The following is a 24,317-nucleotide window of genomic DNA, read 5'->3' on the forward strand; positions in this document are numbered from 1 at the left end:
TGTACAGCTGAAGTTTTTCACCTGTCAAACAGAATTGTAGTTTCTCCTTTTTTCTTCTTTACATTGGACAATCTTCAGGGCTTTTCCACAATTTTCACTCAAACACACTATGTTGAAACTGAAATTTCAGGTGCTACTGCAGGCTTGTTTCCCAAGTAATTACATTCATGGTGCTTGGCTTTTCTGGTATTATGACAGAATTAACAAAAAAGAGGATACTTTTTTCATATTAAAATTCTGGATTATCGGCACATACTGTTGTTGTTATTTTTGGTGGTGAATAAGCTTAATTAATCCATTGTAACTGTAAATCATGCCATCCCTAAGTTTAAAAATACATCATTTTTATTTAAGTTGATAATTAATGAGTGTTCAGAGTTCACTTTTTGTTTCTTTGATGACGGTAAGATACTGAATTTCCAGGGAAAAGGAGAACTGCATCTTCAGAATAATTCCTCAGAAATGTTATTAAAATACTGTATTGTAACAAGAGTCAAGCATTACATTGCTTAATGTGAGAGTTACATGCAATGTAGTGTGAAAGTGAGAGCTTTCCCTAGGTATTATACTGGCAGAGGATGATTTATTTAATCTCTCATTAATAACAGAGAAAAACAAAATTGTATTTAAAATAAATCAGATACACATCATTCACAACATATCTACATCCATTAGAAAGGTTAGGAATATCGCTTTAAAAGATATGCACGAGCTCTATGGAAAACTTTGATATGTGCTACTGAATCATGAAAGTGTATCCTGTTCATTTTGGAATTTTCTTTCCAACTTTTATCTAATTGACTAAAGAGATGAATCATAATCCAGGGGAAAAGAATGCCTCCAAAGCTCTGGAATTTTTTTCTCCAGAATCTGTTGGTTCCACTGATTTCTTTTGGGGCTCTGGGCATCATAATTTTCCTATTCTCCTGTGTTTCTGAGTTTAAAAGGGACAAAGAGCACAAAACTGTGTATAAATTACTAAAGTCACATCACTATATGTACTTCAGAAGGGAAGGATTCTCAGCCTTATTCTACATGTTCTTGTGTTGCTTTATGAAACGTCTGTTTGTATCATTTGTTCAATAATTAGGAAAAGTTTTTAAGGGTGTAGTACATATAGTACTGGCAGGGAAGAGTGGCTTATATGCATCTCATTTATTCCCCTTCTAGCCAATAAAGTTGACCACTTTAACAAAATAGCAAAAAAAAAGTCTCCCCTCATGGTAATTTTAAAATACCCTTAAACTGGTGACAGGTTAGGATTATACTCACCTAAACATACACAGAGACACCCCTACCCCCCCACAAAACAAACTAGCAAACAAAACCAAGCAGATAAAAGAGCACCACCAAAGCCACAAACACCACGGGCATCAATCACTGAGTAACAGTAGGTATGATTGTTGACTGGGCCTGGGTGCAAATGCACCTGAGAATATATGCAGCTTGCTTCCTAACAGTTCTTCTCAGGGGCTGATACTTGACAACAGGGATGTTATTTTTTAACCATTAAACCCAAGAATTCAAGTGGGCATCTTATGCCTCATTGTCTAGGACATCGACACCAACATTATTTGAGTTGAACTTAATAACAAACAGCCTTTTGTTTCCCAACACTCCAGGGAAAAATACAGCTTCATCTGTACACGGTGCTAGGAGTGCCCTATTTCTGTGTCTCATTAAATGTGGAGCAAGTTTAGTAGTGCCAGTTGAGAAGAATTCACTAACAGAACTACTAATATACAAACGAGTTCCACCCATCTTTGAAAAAGCTTTACTTTTTAAAAGTTTCCCCCCCTTTTAGTTTTTAATTGCTCTTCTAGGGCAGGTTTCAGGAAAATGACAGACCAGAAATAGGAATCAGATGAAATGTGCACCTGTATTAGCATCCTGCACCAAACTCTACTGGCAAACTAATTAAACAGATGTACATATGTTAATAAAGCTTGCACAAGTAGAGAAGTAAAGATTTTTTTGTAAAGTTTGTGAGTCAGTTTGTATGGACTTTTTGTCTCTCCATTTTATTAGGAGTGTATCACTGTACTCCTGTAGCCTTGTCAGGAAGACAGCATGAAGCCAATCTCAAACCTTTAAATATTTTTCTATCAGCTTTCCTCAGAAATAGGTCATTTATTTCCAATTTTAGAGTTCTCTATTAGCTGCTACCCTGCCCCAAGAGTGAGCGCAAGAAGAGGCTTTTGTTGAAAATGCTCTTGAGAACCCACATGCTGGTGTGGGAACTACTATCAATAAACCCAGAGTCATTTAATCTGATTTTTAAACTATGTATATGTGAGGTGAACAAACTCTTGTGGCTTGTGTTAAGGTTTGATATTCCGACTGTCCCAGTGTTTTCAAGGCATGTTTTACTGGCACAGCTTGCTCACGCTTAGGAGAGGAATGCCACACTTATGACCAAAATATCAAGGACGGTCTGGAGGACCAGGTGCCTTCGTAGGAAATGTAGCCATGAGAATTTAGACACATTCAGGCCTCAACACCATGTTGTTTCAACTCTTCAGTGTGTGGCTGATGGGGGCACACCAGGGCATGTTCGCAGGAGCATCGTTCTGGCATGGCTTGGCAGAGCAGAGACTGATCCAGTTCTTCATTGTTCATTGCTCCTGCTGCTAGTTGCAATCATTAAAAAGATAAATTGAGACAAAATTGTAGTCTGACTTTTCCATTTGCTTGCGTATTTTCAGTATTTTCATAGAGTCATATATTCATTTAGGTTGAAAAGACCGTTTAGAACAACAGCGGTTAAACTATGACAATCCTGTGTTTTTTTGTGTTGTGAAAGCAGTGGAAATACTGGTCACACTGGTCAGTGTATCACTGGAAACTGACTTAATCAAACCAACCATTTTGACCAATTACTTAGATCCAAAGAGTAGGACAAAAGAACCTATGCTGCCTTTAGATGCTGTTCTTTGATTTGATAGATGCCTGAGCCTGTCCTGCATCCATTTGATGTTCCAGTCTCCACAATGTTTCCCATGTTATAACATGTACTTTCATTACACTCTTCTGTTTCAATTCTTGGCTTTGTTTAATTTAAAAATGTCAGAGACATACTAGCTTCCTCTTACATTATTGCCAATGAAAGCTTGTTCTTCCGCTGATTCTCAAATCCATATGAGTCCTCCCTGAATCTGTGGTGAGCAGCAGCTCTGAGGAAGGAGAGGAGCAGCCACACTTTTGGGCAGTTCTTTAAAATTTAAAATGTACTTTAGTGGAGGAACCAACATAGACTGAAGAACTGTCCATTCACTTTCTGAAAATGAGACCTTTTAACAGCATTTTTGATGGGCTCTCTGAACAACCCTGTCCTGTTGCCTGTTGGGCTTGCTGGAGTGAAATACTTGTAAGGCCCAGGTTTAGGCTCAGTTTGATATATAAAATGTGCTTATCAACTTGGTTAATGAGAACAGAAGTGACCAAGCACAGCCGCTCAGAGTATGTATTGACAGACTCCTAGCGAATAGTTCTCACTTCAAATTAAAAATATATTTTAATTACGTGACATTTTTGGCATTTGGGGATGTATTTTAAGCCCTTAAACTTCTTGAAAAATCTTTTTCCATCTAATAAACTTAGAGATAGCTCAGGTAATTTTGAAATTTCTAAGAGGATCACCCTTAGGGGAGAAAAATCACATTTGGAGTTGTCGCTGGAAAGCTGACAACAACTACTGGCATATTTAGACAGTCCTGAAGCCAGTTTGTGATAAGATCAGCACATAAGCAGGAATCCCCAGAATTTAGCTTTGAGTGGCAGTTAATTCCAGTGATTTTCTGCTTATTTCTTGGGGCTGAGTATTGGTAGTCAGCAGTAGAGTTGGATTCCAAATAATATTTGGAATATTATTCCAAATAATATTCCAAATATTATTTGGTGACTGAGCCAAACTAACTCAGTCTTTCAGAATGAAGTGTGCTGAAAAGAGGAGACTGCAATAGAATTAATGTTTCTAGTAAGGAAGTTCCTTGCTCTTGTCTTTTTGTCAGATGTCATTATCAAATGAACTTCTGCTCTCAATAAAACGTTTTTAGGCTGTTCTCCCTGTCATTAATTCCCCAGACTCCTCCAGTATTCAGGGGTTTCATCTGTATAGCAGCAACAGTTCAGCAGCAAAATTGCTTTTTTCTTTGGTTCTAGTGGGATGTGTGGAAAACTCAGAAGTTCAGCTGTTGGGTGTGCCTTGCCTACTGTTCTTGTTGACTCTGGCAAGTCAGTGTATCTTGCTGGCCTGAATAAGGGATGCGACTTTGCTGTGACAAGCTGGATACGGTTTGTATTAAGCTATGTCCTGTGAGAAACCTGTTTTCTTTCCGGAAGAAAAGGATGATAGGACTGTTCTCTTGCATGCTCCAAGACTCTGTATTATCCAGACTTTCTGAGGAGAAATCAAGCCAACTCCCTCAGTTCTTGGCAGAGTGAACTGTCAAAAAGGGACTTTCCAAAGGGATATTACGAAATGATCACCAGCTGCCTGGGGTGTAGGTCCTTGGGGGCAAAGGAGCACATACATGGTATTCCTAAGCATTCCCCTTCCCATGCCTTTGGGATATGTTCCTGCAGAAAGGAAAATAGAACCGGAATCCTGCAGGTGCAGATGGTAACGCGTGATTCTGTCTGTTGTCATGTTAAATGCTGGTAAGATACCCAGAGGCTAAAAAGAAAAAAAGTATACATACGTTTTTTCACATCAACTGCTCAGTTTCTATTAAAAATGGTGGTGAGTGTGAAAGAAAGAGAGTGAGAGGAGGTTACTTACGCCAGTATTCAGTAAATTGAGAGGAAGATTGCATTTAAAGCTGTGGCAAAGTTACGTTGGCCAGAAGTGTTCATCTGCAGATGCAGTGTATCTGAGATAATTAAAGACTAAAGTGCTTCTACCAGTGTAACCTATGCCATCTTTTCCTCTGTGTCAGCCTGTGACACATGGACAATATTCATGCTACAGTGCACAACCTCTGGAGAGCAGCAGGATTGGGCTCAGGTTGAGTCCCACTCAGTTTTGTGTGAAGAATTGGTTCTTCAGTGTTCCACTCATTGCAGGTGCTGACAATTCTGCAGAAAATGTGAAACGTCAGGCCAGAGTTCACTGCTCACAATTTCTTTTTGAGGGTTTGTATCTTCCAGGCACAGATGCAACTGCTCATTCAGACTGGGAGAGTCAACAGTCAACATCTGAACAGCAAAATGCCAAGTTACCTCTGCAGGTATTTACCATCTCTTTGGCTGTGCATTAAGTGGCAAGGACTTGTAAGTTTATTAGAAGTGAAGCAGCAGGACACAGTTGTATTTTATGGATGGGGACTGACTTTATACTTAAAAGGCCTGTATGTACAGGCTTTGCCCAATATCCCTTTGGCATCAGTCATCTGTCAGAGTACAGCTGCACTGGGATAGCATCATGCAATTTAAATTATCTTTATAGCTGCCGGATCTAATGAATAATTTACTTTGGAGGCAACAGGGAGGGGAAGAAATGAAAAAAGGAGATGCTGAAAGGCTTATAGTTTTTATTGTGGCAAATGTGAGTTTGAAATAGTGTGCCTGACTTTTTTAAAGAAGAAAAGGGGACTCAGTTTCACAGCAGGAGAACTTCACTTTGCTAGGCATGATGCCAAGATTTTATAGCGACTTGATGGTTTCATTCCTCAAGAACATGGTGGTGGGCTCCAGCAACAATGGACCTCCATTGTGGAGGGTCATGCTCACAAAATTTCTCAGGTTCCTCCTAGTCAGGCAGGAACTCAGGCATTTTAAGTAGCTGGACAGTATGGATAAAGGCCTCTGCTGCTCTGTTGCATTTCACATGTGGGACTAGATGCTGGGTGATACAATTTGCATTGGTTTGGTGAAAGACATTTTGTGTGTACATTCTGTTGCTGGATATCAGTTAATTCATGCTGAACAATATTTGAAATTTTCTAGTTAATTCATATGTACTTTGATTATGTGGGCTTGATATGTATCTTACGATAGATGACAGGAAAAATATTGCAAGGGAATAAAACCAAATTTTTCTCTCCTGCATCTTTCAGGAATTAATAAAATCCTCTTTTACTTAACTGTACAGCAGCTTCACTGAAAACAAGTTTGAGCTTGTTAACTGTAATTTTTTTTAAAAAATCTTTTAAGTTTTAAAATGTTTCCTGGGCTGCAGAGTTCAAAACTAACAAAAATATTTAGATTCAGAGTGTATTGTAAAGACCAGACGAGTCTGAAAAAACTACTTTTCTGGGTCCTTTCTTGTTCAGATACTGAGGCTTATAGCCATTTCTGAAAAGCTCTGAAATATGCTATCCCCCCTCCAAACCTAAATCCTTCAAACCCAAGGCCCAAGCTTTCGGTTAATGCAAATGAACATGGATTGACAGATGAAGACCCCATGATTTTCCTCTGTGCTATCAAACACAAATAACAGAGAAATACGTTACTAATCTCTCTCAGTACTTCCGGAAGTCTGTGATAGAGTTGTCAGTGTTTCTTTGGTTTGGCTGTTAAAAGGATAGAAGCAAAAAATAGCTGTCCCGGGAGTGGCAGGGCATGACCCTGGTTCTCCTGAGTTCTGTGATGGGAAGGAGATGGTGGATAACATCATTGCTCTGGAGCAGGCAGCTCTGCTCAGGGGACTGACCAAGCAAGTCAGCATTTCCGGGGCTATGGTGTTGACTCAGACCCTTGTTCAGTGGGAGGGGGCAATTCTTGTGTTTCCCAGTCTGGGTTGCCTTGCAATGTGTCTCACTTACGAATTTCTGGGCTCTTGCTCTGCAGGGCAACCAATGTCCTCCCTCCACCTTTAGGCTACTTCTTGTTTGCTTCTCTTGGTGTTACGTGAAGGGTTTAAGTGTTTGCTGGCACTGGGTGTTGACAGCCTAAATAAGAGTAAAGTGTACATATCCTAACTCCTTCCCAGATCTGGTCACTGATTTGTGTGAGGCTGAGAGGAAGGTTGAGTCATTTTCTTCAGGGAAGGGGTCTGAATGTTCAACTGATACTGTCAGTTTCTTTCTCACAGAGAGCTGTGTATTTAAAAAGGAGTATGATGTATGACAGTAGTGGTGGGAGTGCCCAGAAGAACCCTGTCAGCTGAACGGAGTTCTCCTGCCAGCTGTGCACCAGTGAGTGCCCGTAACTGCCTGAACTTTTGGAGAGTTAACACAGGTCTGGTGGTGTGACAGAGTAAAAGATTTGATCATTCTCACCACGACAGTCCTTTAGTCTGATTCACCGTTCACACTGTACCTTGGGCAGCTTGACTGAGTTATGTTTTTGCTCCCAAGGTATTGTCTACATTTACAAAAGCCTTCCTGGAATGCAGTTACCAGGCAAGCCTTTTCACTTTGCTGATACTCTTCCTGAATCTACATTTTCAGCATCAGATATATGGCATGCATAAGTGTCCTCCAGAACAGGAAGCCAGGAGGAGACCTTGAAGGCTACATCTTACTACTGGTCTCCTGGAGTGCTGCTTCCCCTTTCCAAAGAATAGACCAGGAGCAGTGCCCTGGTTTTGGGGAGTAAAGCCCCAGGGTGCCATTTGACACAAGCTTATAAGGGGTTGATTGAAACAGCCAAAAAGCGCAGTTCATCCATGCCTTTGTTTTCTTCTAGAATATAACCTTGTCAAACAGCTGTGTGTTACTTCATTGCTGTTGATTCTTTCAAAGAAAGATCAGACCTTTCCATGGAAAAGCAGCAGTTGGCTTCTACTCCATCAGTGGAAATTACCAGGAGAAGCTGCATCAGAAATAGCTTTTCACAAAAGAAAATCTAGAAAACCTCTTGAAGACATTGCTAAGAGTAAAGGTTTAATTCTTGCTCTTAAATTCTTGTTCTTGCCAGTTGCAGTACTGTTGCTGTAGACCAAGCAGTCTATTCACAGGACCTTTAAACAAACAAAAAGGTATTTATGAATTTCGGTTGGCCCCAGCATAAAGTGGGAATGCTGCCCATGTGCTGTTATTTTCTTCTTCCTTGTGGTGCTCTGGTCTTGTTTATACATTGCTTGGATCTTCTGTAAGCATTGTGTGGATTCTTTTACTGAGATTGGTGGGATTTCTGATTTCTTCTGTGATCATAGCTTTTGCTTTTCCTTTGCCTTGTTTTCTTTATAGAATTAAGTCAACTTTCTGTGATTAAACTCATTGCATAGAAGGAAAAAATGTAAGATGTTTCCTGCAAACGATGACACAAACTCATTGTACTAAGCTTGCTGAAAAGGAACTTTTTTTTGGAAGGTGAGAATAAAGGAGTTTCCTCCTCCACCCTTCTGTTGTTCAGCTGTAAACTGATATTGTTGAGAGGGAAAAAGTTGCTCTAGTTTTCCTCAGGATATGGTTGTGTGATCTTAGTGAAAACTTTTAAAGATACAACTGACACTCTAAAGGTTTCAGTTTCATGCAGAATTGAAAAATTAGCTCCTGATTTGATTTTAATTTAAAGCAGAATCAGTTCAGTTAATTTTCACAAAAGAAATCCCTTTCTGAAGATTCACAGATTCCCCAGGTTAACAGTGAGAATGAAATCTCTGTTATGGCGCTCTCTTTGAAACAGTTTGGTAATTATTCCAGCAGATAGATGAATTTGCACTGGAAAACAGTGAAGCCGCACAGAACACAGTCATGTTTTTTTGTTGTTTGTTTTTTAGAGGAGCATGACTACAACTTGGTTTTGTTAGTCACTAGCACTTATGTATTGAGCATAATAATTGACTTTGTATTAGAGACTTCGTAACCCAGAGAAGTATTCTTGGCATCTGACACCTGGTGCATGTAGTTCATTTCTGATCCAGCCTGACTGCCATTGAGGGAGTGGGAAAATGCTTTTTCAGGGTAGTAGTGGGGGAGGGTATATTCCGTTTTTTTTATTTATCAGGGAGGATGCCTAAACTAGGGTTTGACATTAGCCTCTTTTAGATTGTGTTGAAGTCACTTTTATTGAAACGCTTGTTCAGCATCATGGTATGAGTCCTGTGATGTCCTGTGCTTGTTATTTTACTTTATCAGACTGTAAGTAGGCCGACCATCCCACCTTTTCCTGATTCCATGGGATCTCCCGTAGACACAAGCTATTGCAGCAATGCAGATCCCAAGCTCTTGGTCTGCCATTTCTCTGAAAACTCAAATTGTCTCTAATTTACTTCCCTGATGTTCTAGTTCCTGTTATCATTCAAGTGAAAGAGCAGAGATAGATTAATGCTGCTCTGAATATTATTAATAGTTCATCGTTACATCCCTAATTAAGATTGGAAATTGGATTTAAGTAATTATACAAACCTGTTATAAGATACAATTTCTGTCCCAAAATCTAAAGTAGACAAAATAGAGAATAAAGACAGCAGATAGAGCTCATTGCTCTGTAGACAGCATTGCTACTGAAAACTCCACAGAGCTCACAAGTACTAGTAAAGAACAAAATTATCTTGTCTCTGCATACTAGTTCTAGTAAAATTCAAACCTAAAACATTTTCAATGGTTGTGATTGACAGGCTGAAGTTTCTACAAGTCTTGGTTTAACTATAGGTAAACAAGTCACCTTCTCCTCCGTGCATAAAGAGCAGAAAGATGTAAAATGTGGGGTAGATCCTTTACTGCAGCCTCCTAGGTTAACTCTTACTTTTGTGGCTATACTTTTGAAAGTCAGCTGTATCCCTGTCTGCAGGACCAGCCAGTTCCAGAAGATAAAAGAAGCCTTCAAAGGTTTGCAGCTTTTTTTTTTTTTCTTTTTTTTTTTTTTTTTTTTCTTTTTTTTTTTTTTTTTTACTATTATTATTGCAGCACTGGAGGATCGAGCATACTGCTTATTGCTTATTCAGACTTTTACACTGGTAGAATTAGGTATTCCTTGGCTCCTGATGGAACAGGTATTCATAGTTTTAAACATGTAGCCTTTGGTGGTTCTGGACTTATATTATTCCACCCTGAAACTGTCACAAGATGAGGCCTGGGAAATGGTTGGAGAACAACAGTGAGGCAGAGGCAGGGTGAAAGGAAGCTCTTATAGTCTGAGGCTGGGATGATGTCAGGAAGAATAATTGTTTTGTTCTCTTAATTGCTGGCTTTACTCATGCAGCCTGAGTTGACATGGGTGGGGAGAATGTGTTGTGCCACATCTGCACTGACTCATGGGGCAGTAGTCACCTTCCCCCTCAATTATTTTTGACTTACCGTGACCGATTCAAGGATGACATAACCAGGGAGAGTGAGATCCAAAGCCCTTCATTTTGTTGTCTTGGTCTGTCACATTTGATGGTTCTGTCACCAAATGTAGTGATAATCAAAGTAAAAAGGGAGTTCAAGGTTTTTTTCTAGTTGAAGTGGAACTGTCGTAGGGCAGGCTTTCACTTGAGGCACATGGATAGCAAATGCCTCTCTAGAGGCATATGGGTAGCAAATGACTGAACACTACCTTGTGCTTGGTTCTTAGGCTTTCCTAAAGCATGTCCGTTGTCTATCAGATGGTCTGATCTGTTGAAGAGGAATTTAAAGAAATATGGCGCATTAAATTCAAGGTGTTGGTTTTAGTATAGAAGTTGTAGGACATCACTTGGATCTTGCAAAAATATGAACATATGTAAGTAGAAACAACCAAAAGTTAGCCTTTTGTATATATGCTGTTTTCTCAAATTGGTATATTTGAGTTACATTATTGGTATGCGTCGTGGTTTAACCTTAGCCAGTAATCAGGCACCAAGCACACTCATGCCCCCGCCAGTGAGGCTGAGGAGAGAATTGAAACATTAAAAGCTGGAAAACTCAAGGGTTGAGGTCAAAACCATCCAGTAAAGAAAGCAAAAGCCAAACACACAGGCAAAGCAAAACAAAACAAGAAATTATTGTACTGTTTCCTGTCACAGCTACAGCTGGTCTGTAAGCTGAACAGATAAAATTGCCATAACAGACCCCAGCTCCCAGCCTAGGTCATTAGAGAATAGAAGTTATCAAGTCCCTGAGTAAGACAAGGATAGGTTGGATCTGAACTCAAACAGGGGACCCCAGCCAATCCCATTCAATCCTGAATGCAAGCATCTAATTGGCCAGTGAGCTGGGCGGTGTTGAGACCTCAACCAATCAGGTATTCACGCTTGGGAATTTTGAACCCCCTGTAAAAGGGGGGGTCCATCGATAGATGTTGGCTGTTGTTGCATGAACTCCATGGGTTCAGTGATGTGCCTGTCTGCAAAACTGCCACAAATGTAACAGTTTCCCATGGCAGGCAGGTGTTCAGCCATCTCCAGAAGAGGAGAGCCCCATTATGCAAAACAGTTACTAGGATAGACAAACACCATCACTCCAAATACTCCCCTCCTTCCTCCTTCTTCCCCCCAGCTTTATGTACTGACCATGATGATGTCACATGGTCTGGAATATCCCTTTGGCCAGTTGGGATCACTTGTCCCAGCTGTGTCACCACCCACCCTCCCATGCACTCCCAACTTCTTCACCAGCATGGAAGTGCAAACAGCAGAAAAGGTCTTGGTTCTGTGTAAGCCCAGCTCAGCAATAACAAAACATCTCTATATTGTCAACCCTGTGTTCAGCACAAATCCTAAATACAGCCCCATGTGTGAAGAAAGTTAATTTTGCCCCAGCCAAATGCAACACAACAGTTCAACTAAAACAGACTATGCACTGAAGCAAGGAGATTTGGAGGCTGAATCAGACTCAGAAGATCTAGTGAGAACAATTTGGAAGAGGTTCCTGTAGATGGAGAGTTATTTAATTTCAAAGTAAGTTCCCTGTAATTTCTTTATTAGAGGCTAATTATCACAAACTGAATGGCTTCTGGCTCCTTCCCACACATATGAATTCCATGTCAACTCATCATCTTGATAAAGCAGACCACATGAAGCAGATTTGTAAAGGAGTGTCCATATCAATGCACCTCTCTTCATACAGCTGTTTATATACAACTCAATATTTTAATGCATGATGTTGAGTATCAATGGTTCTTTTTGATTGAAGGAATGCAGATGAGTATTTTTATTTGAAAGCATGTGTGCATGGTGCACCATTTTGTTAGGTCTTCAGAGCACTCATGTAGTTGGAAAAGGTTGTATATGCCAAATATTTGGTTATCAGCATTTATGGTTTCCTTTATTTAATACTCATTTCAATGTATTCTTTAAAGCCTGTTTCATACTAAAGAAGAGTTGCCTAACTAACTGTGTCCATTATATATCATACTATGGAATAGTTGCCAACAGTCTTGACAGTCAGTGGAGGCTATGCAGGAACAGTGAAGCCAACAAGAACAGTTTTCTGTTGATTTAATTGCCATTTCCCTACAGATGGCATGACTGATTTAAGGTAAGAAGCTGAAACCTGGTGAGTGAGGATGGAAGCCTAACATCTGATTAGGGCCACTCTGCTTTTGATCAATCTGATGGTACTCTAGAATAAAAATAAGGCTGATCAAGTTTATAGGAAGAATCTAAAGCCAGGAGAAAGTGTTGTGTTTTATGACCCTTATGTTTTTAAGTCAATTGAGACACCTCACTGGAAAATTTTTGAAATTTCCCTGGTGAAGCATAGCTGGAATACTGTTGAACATGCAGGGGAAAAAAATCTTAAAGGTTGAAAAAAATCTGCCAGCAGAAATTAAATGGAAAATCTGTGGGACAGCACTGCACAAGTGTTTGAAAATCCCTGGGGCACAGCAGTGAACAAGACAACTTTGAATCAGTAAGGGGTTGTAAACATGCAGCCTTGGCAGTTAGCTTGATTAGGGGAAGAAGGCAGTGATGGAGAGGATTCCACTCAAATACAGTTTCACTTGCCTTGAAACTTCAGGCTTTTTATCTGCAACTTCAAATCCTATTCGATTTAATCCTCAGCTGTTTGGAAATTTCACTGTTGTCATGCATGCATTTTCCAGCTTGCAATCTTATTAGTCCTTGATACCTCCATTACTTGTCAGTAGTTCTTCACAATGTTTCCAGATGGAAATTCTCCTTGAAATCAGATCTGAGTTTGTGTTCACTTGAATTTCAAATTGTTCAGTTGGTAAAGAATATCATGGTCAGAATACATATGTAGTAAAACCTCAATTTGACCTGGTCACCATTAACTTGGAATCCTTCTAATGGGGTAATGATCTTCTGTTGCTCATTTCTACACCGATTTCTCACCGTATATACCCTATAGCTTCATGTGGCAGCTTTTTAGTTGTTGATATAAGTCAAATCTGTGAGTGCTGCTGTAAAACTAATATACTCTTTGCTTAGACAGCTAATTAGCATGACTAGCAAGCTGCCTGAGGTCTCTGAGTGAATTAACTCTCCTACACACACTGCTCAAAACTAGAGCATCACTGAAATAGCAGTGTAGGGGTAGACATGAACAACTGGCTGACAGAAGAGAAGGTCTAGGAGAAAGACACTGGCAGAAAAGAAGCACGTTCTTGTTCAAGTCCATTTTGAAAGAGAGCAATGATTTGTTAGCTGTTCTAAAAATGCGCTTTCTACTGTTGATTCTTCGTCTGCAGAAGGCAGGAAATAATGTCTTGGCTGAAGTCATTCTTCCCTAGGCTTCTGTGCACATTGAAAGTTTACCCCTCAGGTCAAACATTGCCCAGTTTTAATCCTTGGGTTTGAGGGTCACACTTTCTTCCAGAAGCAGCTTGTGTCACTTCAGGCAGCCAAGGGATAGCTGATAGCAATGAAAAATGATTTGCACAGGATGGGAGGGAATGTCACACACCCCAGATGAACTGTGTCTCCATGGGGAGAAAGGCAGTCAAAAGGAATGCAGTCTGAGCACACTGTCCAGCTTTACACCTATCAGAAATGCTCACATATGCTTCCCAGGGTGGAGTAGATCGACAGATGGTCCATAATCCACGCTCTACAAAAACCATAATATACATCTCCTAATCTGTAAATCAATGATAGTAACGTTTCGTTGCCTGTTCTAGGACTCTGATTGTGCCTTCTGGCAAGCAGGAGCAGACCCCCTGTTCTTTGCTCTCTCCCTCCTAATGCTGCATTTATACAAGATCAGAAAGGAAAGAGTCCAAGGTGTTCCATTAACAGACACTGCTCTGAGAACCAACTGGAATCCTTTCTGCTGCTTTGTTATAGTTTTGTATGTTTACAAGCATGCCACTTCTCACTTCAAGCACTCTCTGGGCCTTGTGGAGCAGAGAGGATTCTTTGCCATTTATAATGAAGGTTAATTTGTATTAAAATTTGCTGCTGATTGTGCTGAAATGACTTCAGTCAGCATCCAGCCCTGTCACCCAAATTCAAGCAGCAGCCTTGCTAGGGAGGCACTGAGAGAAGCAGGTGTAATTTGTCATGAATGCACTTTCTACAGCAATCATCCATATGGAAAACCACTGTTCTGCCAGAATTTTGGGGTTTATCCTCTTTACTCTGTAAGGGAGGCACTCGTGAGTCTGTTCCACGTGGTTTTGACCATGAATAAATTGAGGAATAAGAATGTAAAACCAGAAATGCCAGGGAAGGTGAGAGCAGGTAATTCATAGTTTGTGTTTTTTTCCAAGTGGCTGGAAGTTTTCCTAATGTGTGAAGGAGTGGGATAGGCAGAGTGAAAGGTCAGTAGCCTGCTGTTTCCTAAAGTGAGCCGGTACCAAGGCTTACTGCCAGGATTTGCTCATTTTCAGTGGTGTGTTGAGGAACAATAGATTGCCCAGGTTTTAAAAAAAAAAAAAAAAAAAAGAAAAAGAGGTGAAAGAAGTTTTGCATCCTTCAAAAACTGGAGATAACACACTCTCCTACTTGGCTTTTTTTCTGTGTTCCCAGATCACTCCCTACATATATACTGCATGGTGTGGGGTTTTTTAACTCCTTTTGGTGTGCTCATCCTTTTAAGGATGGTGTCAGGTTCACCCTGGAAGTCATCTGCTCTGCCTGCAGGAAAGTCTAGCACAGAGCTATGGGAGGCATAGCTAAGCATGGCAGTGGCCACTATAGATAACTGAATGTAGACCACCACCAAAAGCAGAGTGTCTGAGGAAGCCCAAGAGCTTGAGGAGGCATGGTTGTTTTATGGCAGTGTGAGTGCTCTGGTGCCTTTTCCTTCACTGGAAGAAACCAACAAACTTTGGAAATTAGTGCTAGCTGTCAATTATTTGGTTACATGAGCAGAGTGAGGAGCAATGAAACTGGTCATGATGTGTAACAGCTTCAGGGGTGTAGAAACGTAACCAGGGTTGACATTTGGGCTGGCAAAATCCAGAGCCAAGTCAAAAACCACAACCAAAGGCTTTCATCTCACTTTGAGCATCTTCCCACTCCAAACAGCCACTTCCATAAATCCGGAGGAAGAGGTTACTCCCACAGCCTCCACCCCTGCTATGTCTTCTCTCCCCCGTGACCAAAGTTAGGGAGAACCTTATTCAGCTGCTTGATAACGCGACAGAGTTTGGACTGCTGTCACAGCTTTCGTCTGGTTTAGTAATTTGTTGCTTAATTAAGCTAATACTGTGTTCTGCACTGATGATGTGGCTGTCAAGTCATTGCTCAATTAAGTTAGTATCTTGTCCTGCACTGAGACTGCGGCTGTCGTGGCACATCCAGCACTGCAGCTGATGGAATGAGCAAGGAACCAGTGGCCAAGGGGTTGAAACTCCGTGCAGACATGGCCAACATCAGTGTGATTTTGCTCTCAGACCTGGGAGATAGCCTCTTCCCAGCCTCTTCCTAGACAGCCTCTCCATGACCTCATGCTGGGCTGTGTTCCTAAGGAATCCAGCAAGTCTTCTCCCACATCCCTGTTGGCCGCTGGGGATGGGCTGGAGTGAGCTGAGCGGGAAGTGAGCCTTCCTCCCCAGGGACCCATCTGCTTTCTCCATTTCACTTACTGGAATAGTTCACGCCCTTCCCCCAGGCAGTGCAGAGGTTTACACCCTGATGGGACCGTTGGATGCTCCTCTAAAACTACTGCTGTGTTGCCTGTGCCATGTTCTCCTTCCTGGCCTCGTGCATTTACCAGCTAAAGCAGGGACTGGTCCATCTGTCCTTTTGTTCTTTTGTTCTCCCTCTCTCTGCAATCTCTTTGGCTTTTCAGCCGCAGGTGAAGCAAAGACTGAGCAATCTGCAAAGCCATCGAGAGCCTAATCTGTGTCTATTCATCTGCCATCTTTCACCTAGTTCAACCATACACCCGTGCAAAGAGCATCTATAGCAGTAGGTCAGACCCATATTCCTTAATAAGTAGGAAATTGAAAGCAAACACTGAATTTGAATTCAGTTGAATTCAGTTTGAATTCAATTGAAATTTTCAATTTCAATCTTGCATCAGTCACTAAAAGCTTTAAAACAAAGATGCCCCAAATGTGATTTAATTTGTAAGTAGAGCAGTTTCATTCTACTTTTGGGTTTGTTGCTGTGGGTGGCGTTTGATATTTTTTTAAGGAGGTAAATATTTTAACAGTTTCTGCATCTGAAGTAGAAGTTTCATGACCATTATTATTAGCCTGTCTGCTGTTTTGGGTAAAGTGTATGTAAAAATAAGCAGCAATCCTCTCCCTGAAGTGGATTGAGTGGGCACAGCATTACTCAGGGTTGCACCACTTCAGTGGATTTCCTGAGAACTGAGGATGATACTTCTGCATCCAAAGTTTTAATTTATGCTATTAAAAGTGTACAGATTTAAGCTGCAATTGTTGCTTCATAAAAACCAGTTTTATTCCCATCTTCTATTTTTTTTAAATTAATTTGATTCACTTGTGGCAATAGCAAATTTTAATGGGATTTCTTTTTAATTAAAGCGAGAACAATTAAAGTGAGTGAATCTCAGAGGGTAGATCCTGCTTTTGTTGCAAACTCTCCTCATACAAATAGAACGCTGTTCCATTAACAGTGCTGCATGAAAACAGATTTGACGATTATCAGCAAGGCCTGGTGACATCACCGTTCTGCTCTAAGAATGTCTGAGGTTGAGAAAGGCCCTTCTCCATATTGATGTGCCTTTTATAAGAGAGGATAAAGGCAACTAAATATAGTGAGGACTGTACTGTAGCTGTTGATGAAGGAAGAAATTAAGATTAAAGATAATGATCTGTGCTATTTAAGAGAACTTAAATGCTAGGATATCTTCTCAGTCCCAGACTAAAGGCAAACCTATGCCAAGCCTGAGCCTCTTGTTCCAGTCCCCTGGACTTACATGTCTGTTTATATGAAGTTGCAAATGTGAACTTCAGGACAGAGTGCTTAGAAAGCCCATTTTAAAAGGAAAATAACATGGGGATTTTTCCTCTCCCCCACTTCATCTTCCCCAGCTAAAAATATCATCACTCCATTTTGAAGAGGAAGAGGGGGAAGAAATAGGTGAGTCTAGAGCTGAAAGAACCTCTCCAGTTTCCCTGCTTACTGGCTCTTGTGTCGCTGCCCTGCTGCACAGCCCTGGAGCCCAACAGAAACATTAGGCAAAGCCCTCACTCTGATTAATCATCAGTTAATGGCAGATACTGCATCAACTCCACAGCAATCACAGTATCACCTGCTGCCTTTCTCTGGGTGTTTTATTGTTATTACCATGTTATTACGACCTTTATGGTGCCGTATGCCACTTGCCTACATTGTTCATCTCCAATTCCCAGAAAGAACACAATTCTAAGCTTAAAAAAAATTTCATTGGATAAAAGGGAAAAAATCAGCTTACGTTTATGGGAAAATGCAAGATAGGAAAATACCTATCAAAGGAAATGATATTATGTTTTTATGAAGCTCAAAGAAATGTGTTTTGTATTGTGAAAACACAAAACAGTTTGCTCTCTTCCTTCACAGCTTGCTGTCTTGTTTGTTTGTTTGTTTTTAATAAAGTTAGGACTTAAAAACAGCATGTTTTCTGGAACATTGTTACTTTACCAGCTACAGATTAAATAAATCAAGAAATACTTATGTCAGGTGCCTTTTTTAATTGAACTTTGGCAAAGTTAAGAAGTACAGTGATTCACAATCTGCTTTGCTTGTCTAGCAGCATCCCAGTCAGAAATCTCAAGTATTTGTAAATTACTTTGATAGTAAAGTAAGTAAAAAAAAAGGCAGTCTGAACCTCATCAACTTAAAGAGCCTGGTTAGGGAGGAAGAAAGATGAGAGATACTTAAGTTTTGAATTTTAAAAACTAAAGTCTGGTCTATGAGTCTTTGTGAAAGTAAAATCAAATTTTCTTTTGTAAATCCCAGTTCTCATTCAGTAGCAAAAACAAAATTAAAAACTTTGCTAACTAAGTGTCCTTTGTAGGTTGGAGAATAGTAAGATTGAAGGGGTTTTATATCTATCTTTAGTGTGACTATTCCTCATGCTGTTAACGGTCTTACTAATCTAAATTACCTATACCTCCTTAAACAAAATGCCAGACAGTGATTAAAAAACAAATTCCTTCCTTGATGGAAGGAGAAAATCAGTCATTGCTGTGCCATGCCTCATTTTCCTGCATGCAAACCTGTTCTTACTAATGCAAACCTGTTCTTACTAATCAAGAAAGAGAGGCTTGCATCTCAGCATGTTAAGTCACTTGGACTGATGGAAATCCTTCATGTGGAGCTGGGGGATTTTTTTCTGCAGCTCTCTGCTGTGATTAATGGCTTGGTTGGTGCTCGCAGAAAACCCACAGATACAGAAGAGACACTGAAGCAGAAAAAGTTTGCTTTTGGCCAACTTGGCATGCTGTCGTAATTATGTATTGCTGTAATTAATCCAGCGTCATCTGCTGCGGTATGTGACCCAAGCAAGGAAGCTCACCAATGTGGCCGATTAACTGCAATACTATTACGGGTTGTATATGAACTTGCTGATGTTTCTTGGTGCTCGCAAAGGGTGGGACACAGCATGGTCATTCCCACTCCAGCCCAAGAGAGCCCCCTATGCAGTGGAAGATCCCAAGAAATGTGACGCACAGCCTCTCTGGCAGGGTTAGAAGAGATGGGTTTAACATCTCTTATACCCGAAGGCCCTGAGATAACTACTCTGTATCTGCCCTTCAGCTTTTGGAAAAAAACGCTGCAAAGCCATTGACCACAGGCTGAAATGAAAGCAGGCTTGAACTTTTCATGCAGTTGTATGCATGAATTATTTTTAACCTTCTTTGCATTTTTTTAGTGAAATACTAGTTTGTCCTCTGGTTGTAAGTGTCCCTCAAACAGATAAAAACAAACCATGCTCTTGATTCAAGGATATATGAACTGAGGGCAACTTGTCATAGGCCATACATAGGGCAAACGGTGAGCATGTGTTGAGGATTTTTGGTGTGCTTATAGCGCAAAATTCAGAAGCAAAATGTTATCATCATGCTAGGCAATGATACAGACCTCCAAGATAACTCCTGCTCATTACCTCTATCTTACTGAATTCAGGGGAAAGCTTTGTTAAAGCGTGGCATTAGGCACCATTTAGAGGTGGGTATTTGCAGTTAGGGTACTGTCAGCACAAGTCCTGTGATGCACATTTTGTATTGTCTTTGAGGTAGGAGACCCAGAGCTGTGGCGTATGGCTGAGACCTCTAAATTTATTGAAGGATACAGGCAGAAACAGTTCTTGAAATATGTTTGAGAAGGTCAAACAGAAGAAAAATAGATCAAGACAAAATGTTTTGCCTTTGGGTTTTCCATTAATCATTTGGTTGCATATGTTTAATATTATAAACCTGATTTTATTCCATAAAATTACCTCTATACCTTCTGGGTTATATTCTGCTTTTGCGTATAACATTCTCAGCTTCTATTAGCATACTTTAGGTTTGCAGGCCTCAACTGGGCGATACAGACCACTGACATTTACACACAGTTGATTCCAGGGTGTTAATGAAGTAGGCCTGATGCACTCAAAGATTCCTTTAATTTAAGGCATGCTTAAAGCATATATCTTGCAGAAGATTTTATTTCTGCTTAGGAACATACAGCATATTTTTAAATAGAATGGATAACTTCTCACTGAGGTGACCTTAAAGACAAAACCTCCTGCGTTTTGCTTGGACTCTTCATGTGGAACATGTTTTCTTAATTGCTCTCTGTGTGCCCCCAGGATTATTACGCTAAATCTACACCTATGAATTTTAAAGTGCATCATATTGTTTAATATTCTTGTATTCTTACATCACTCAAAAACTGCAGCCATGGAAATATCTCCTTCAGCAGGGCTTAATTGCCTGTGGGGTTGGGTTTATTTTTTTTTTTTCGGAAGGGTTTTTTTAGTCCATCGGAGCAACCTGTTAGATTTGTGCAAGAATATTAATGGATCTTTTGCCTTTGTCTTGTTTTCAACAAATGCAACACCTGTTCATGGCAGACCAAGAGCAGTGCTTTCGTGGTGCCTGCTTCCAAGGGAATGGAACAGTTTTGAAAGGGCCCTTAATTCTTTAGAAATTCAGGGTTGACTAAATGCCATCAACAGTTACAGCGGCTGCTAGTATAGTCTACAGAACCTGCAGATGACCTTATCTGCAAAAGAGGAGGTTTACAACAGGTCAAGTGGATTGAATAGGGAGATCTTAAACCTTTCTGGGTCTTGGGGGAGAATAGTCCAGATTGCAGTCTTAAGCACAGGTGGATTAAGGAAGAGTGGTTTGTGGTGCCTTCTTTGGAAGCAGCACCCCACTCCCACCACCTTCAAGTGGGGAATGGCTGTAGCAATTTTTACCCTGTCATCCAGTGGGATCACAGCCCCTTTTCCTGGCACACATTTTCAAGGCACACTGGTCATAAGACAAAATGGGAGGATCCCATCTCTCTGTATGCATGTCTGCCCCTTTAGTCTTTCAAGTTAGGTGATAGGAGATGCTTCTGGTGCCTTTCACATGCCCTGATATATGTCCAAAATATGTCAGGTGTAACAATATAATGAGAAGAGGAAAGAGAAACTGATTAAGATGTGCAGCTTACTGTTTGTTGGTCTGAAAAGGATCATACCCTGCCACATAACTGCCACATAACAAAATTGTAGATGTCCTTTTTTGTAGGAGCAAACATGTACCTCTTTTTCATGCCAAAGCACGTGCTTTGTGATGGGTACTGTTCTGGGCTGGTAAGTGAGGAGGGCTCAGGGCCGACTGAGGCTAAGGGTTGTATTTTGTATTGTTTGCATGGTGCATAGGTACACTGCAGCTGCATCCCAAGCAGAACACTGGAGAATGTGTGTTAACACTATGCCATGTGTTTACCAGCACTAAAGGTTCACACAGGAAGAGCAGAAGCACCAGAGACAGCTTTGCTTCAGATGGCCTTTGTAGAAGTGGGTTTTGATTACTTGTTTCTTTGGTGAAGTGAGGAACTATTATGGCAGGAATTCTTGGAAATTTACAGGAGCTTTTAAAGTGAAGATGATTTGGATTGTGGTAGTTCATTGGAGAATTGCTCAATGTGTGAGAAGCACCATAACATAGATAAGGTGCTAACAGGATCCAAGAGGACATGAAAAGAACCAGCACAACTGAGATTCACTGTAAGAGAATAGCTTAAGCAGTGAAAGAGACATCAAGCTATATATACCTAATCTTTGTCAAGCAAATTCAGTCATCTAAAGGGATACTTGATGGGCTGGTGGGAACAGTGCTTTTTACAGATTGGGGTACACTTGTGCTTCCTCTGTATGTTTCTTTCAGAAAGATGTGTACTGGAATAGACTCCAGGTGCACTGGACAGGTCCTTGAAGAAGCCTGCTTACCGGCAGTCCTCCATCCAAAAGAAGCTAGCTGAAACTGGGCAACACCAGGTTAAACATAGGTTTTCCGTATTTAGAGTATAAGTTTTAGCTCATCTTGATGTATCTTGTGAAGATCAGACAGGCAAGAACAATTCTGCCAATCAGACACTGAAATATTACAAACTGTAAAAATGCTTCCAGTTGTCAGAAGGCTCAAGCAATGAAGAAGTGGAAGATTCTCTAGATGACTTGATGCAATCTTTCAATCCTTTGGAATTTCTTCCATGAGCATCTTTAGCTTGCTTCTTATTGTCTATATGTGTATATATATATATATATATATATATACACACACAGAGAGATACTTTCTTTTTAACTCTAGTATATGTAACTCTGGAAGAAGCTTAGTGAGACTAAAAAAAGCCTATCAAAATTATCAGGCTTGTAATTCATACAGGATGGCCTTCTCCAGAGAAGTTTTCAGAGAAGGCAGCCAGATCACAGCCAGCCTTTCATTTCAGCCTTTGTTCTCCTTTTGCAATTGAAGATTATGATTCATTTACAGATTTACAAAATCCCTTTCCCTTGAAAATATTGCACCAAAAATCAGGGAGCAAATGCTTTCCTTATCATCCTACAGGAAGGAGTTATTTACAAGCATCTGCATATGAGCTAGTACAAGTAGCAGCTGAGCTCTTGGTCAGGAGAGGAGGATGTGCCCCTTGTTACGCAAGATTTAAAAGAGTGTTAAAAGGTAGTTCACCTCTCTCCGGGAAAAGTATTTGAATATAAGTCCACCAGAAGAAATAATAAAATCACTCACTAAACATGCTTAAATAACAGCATGGAACATTCCGAGACTCTTTGATTACCTGTACCTCGTTGAAAGGACCTTCAAAGAAAGGGAGACATATTGAGGAACATAAATAGTCTATTCTTGTGAGTGTTCTTCTGAGACTTAAATATTTAGATTGTTCCTGTCTCCCCCCATTCACTGGGTGGTGGTGCTGTGCTTCAGTCCCTCACTTCTGCTTCCCTTGGAAGTTCCAAGTGCTGTTATCCTTGAAGCAAACACATGGTCATCAAAGTGATGGTCTAAGGCAGACAGAAATTGTAAAGTGACAATTCAAATAACAAGAAGGAAAAGAAGCATAAAGGAAAAGAGTTAGCTAGTTGTTTCATGCCATTGTTAGTTTCATCTCAAAAAAGAGTGGATAAAAACACTTGAACAGGCAGGAAAGATCAACAATGCACTTCAAGGACAGGCAGAAGATCTCTCTTGTCATTTTTGGACTTAAAGTTACCTGCTTTTCCTGAGGCAATGTTACCAAGATAAGGATTGGAAGTGGGGCAGGGAAAGTTAAAAGTTTTCTTCAATCAACGTATTATACTGACAAGATTTGAGAGAAGAAAACCAAATTAGAAAATATTTTCCTAGCACATCTGTGAGTTTGTAAGCAAGTGTGAACCTTGTTATTTAGGCTTCTTAACTGATTCAAAATCCTAACCGTGTCTGGCAGTATGCATGGGTTTTTCTGTAGTCACATAATTTTAGTCTTACTGTTCTGTGTCTTCAAAGTAAGAAGTTTCAAGAAGATTAATCCTTTTCCTATATTTTGTGCTGTGCTCATGAATGAGCTTTATATAAACAAAGTCACAGGTATTTATGCAGTTGCTCTTTTAAGCAAGAACTTTTTTCTGATAACATTTCTTTCCGTAATTTTTCAATAATGTTTCCTTCTGTTTTCATACCAGTTATTCCATAGAATACATACTTCTTAAAACACAACATACACTTTTTCCTTAAAAGCACCTGAAAAATGTCCTTTTTGACTAGTATAACTAATGTACGCCTATTGAATTCTTTTAATGGAGTTTAAGGAATCCTAGAGGATGCCAAAGGTAAAATGCAGCATGAGAGCAGAGGATAGTAGAACATTTGTCAGTAAGGACAGCCCTTGTGTGAAATAACATTGCTTTCTAGTTAGTCATTAAAATACCTTAAACACACTTAAAAAATGTTTCCCCACTTTCTCTTGATCTTGGAGACAGTCACACAGACTAGTTGTATGCCTGTGGATCAAGGGAAGGGGATGTAAACTGGGGATGCCTTGGGGAAAATTTGACTTAGTTTAACATGAGGATGTCGGGGAGGAACAACAAACCTAGACAGCAAACCATGTGTCTGTGCTGCTAATTAACATGGATGGACTTTCGTCCTGACCTTTAACAGCATAAACAAACAAGCATCCCCCAGGACTTCACCTCTGAAAGGACGTAGGCAAGGGGAGACAGGATTGCTACTTGGATCCACTCCTGCATTTTCTTAGTGATCTTCAGGTATGGTTTTTACAGTCTTGCTTTGGATACTCATTTCATATGGAAAAACACGGTGTGGACGTTCAGCAGGAGTGCCACAGATGCTCAGGATTTCGTAGTGCCTTTGCCTGCTTCTGTATAAAATGGGCTGAGGGTTTAGCAAAAATGCTTAACATCTCAGCAGTGCCTTTGCTTTGTGCCCACTGACGTCACATGAAGTTCTGCAACCAGTTTCAATGAGATAAACTGTGACTTCTCAGTTAGGCCAAACTGACCGATATTGGTGCTTTTGAAAAGAATTGTTCTCATAGTGCTTCTAAGATACAGCAGACAGCTGTATTCCTTATGTCTGACTTGGAGATCTCTGCCTAAGTA

The 24,317-nt window shown here is 40.3% G+C and overlaps 1 protein-coding gene across 4 annotated transcripts in view; it reads left to right on the plus strand.

Moving 5' to 3' along the window:
* The window catches only part of PALM2AKAP2 (PALM2 and AKAP2 fusion), a 308,648-nt gene that overhangs the window by 206,307 nt on the left and 78,024 nt on the right, over positions 1 to 24,317 (plus strand). Inside the window, exon 1 of one of the 4 annotated variants that reach the window (XM_066181419.1) lies at positions 5,183 to 5,228. The exons of the other annotated variants lie outside the window; for them this stretch is intronic. The gene's annotated coding sequence lies outside the window, so the exon portion shown is untranslated. Of the gene's footprint in view, positions 1 to 5,182; positions 5,229 to 24,317 lie in introns of those variants that run through there. 4 annotated transcript variants of the gene reach the window in all.

Source organism: Chamaea fasciata, unplaced genomic scaffold (assembly GCF_029207755.1).
Source record: "Chamaea fasciata isolate MVZ Bird 193981 ecotype frontalis unplaced genomic scaffold, bChaFas1.0.hap1 SCAF_4, whole genome shotgun sequence".
NCBI lineage: Eukaryota > Metazoa > Chordata > Aves > Passeriformes > Sylviidae > Chamaea > Chamaea fasciata.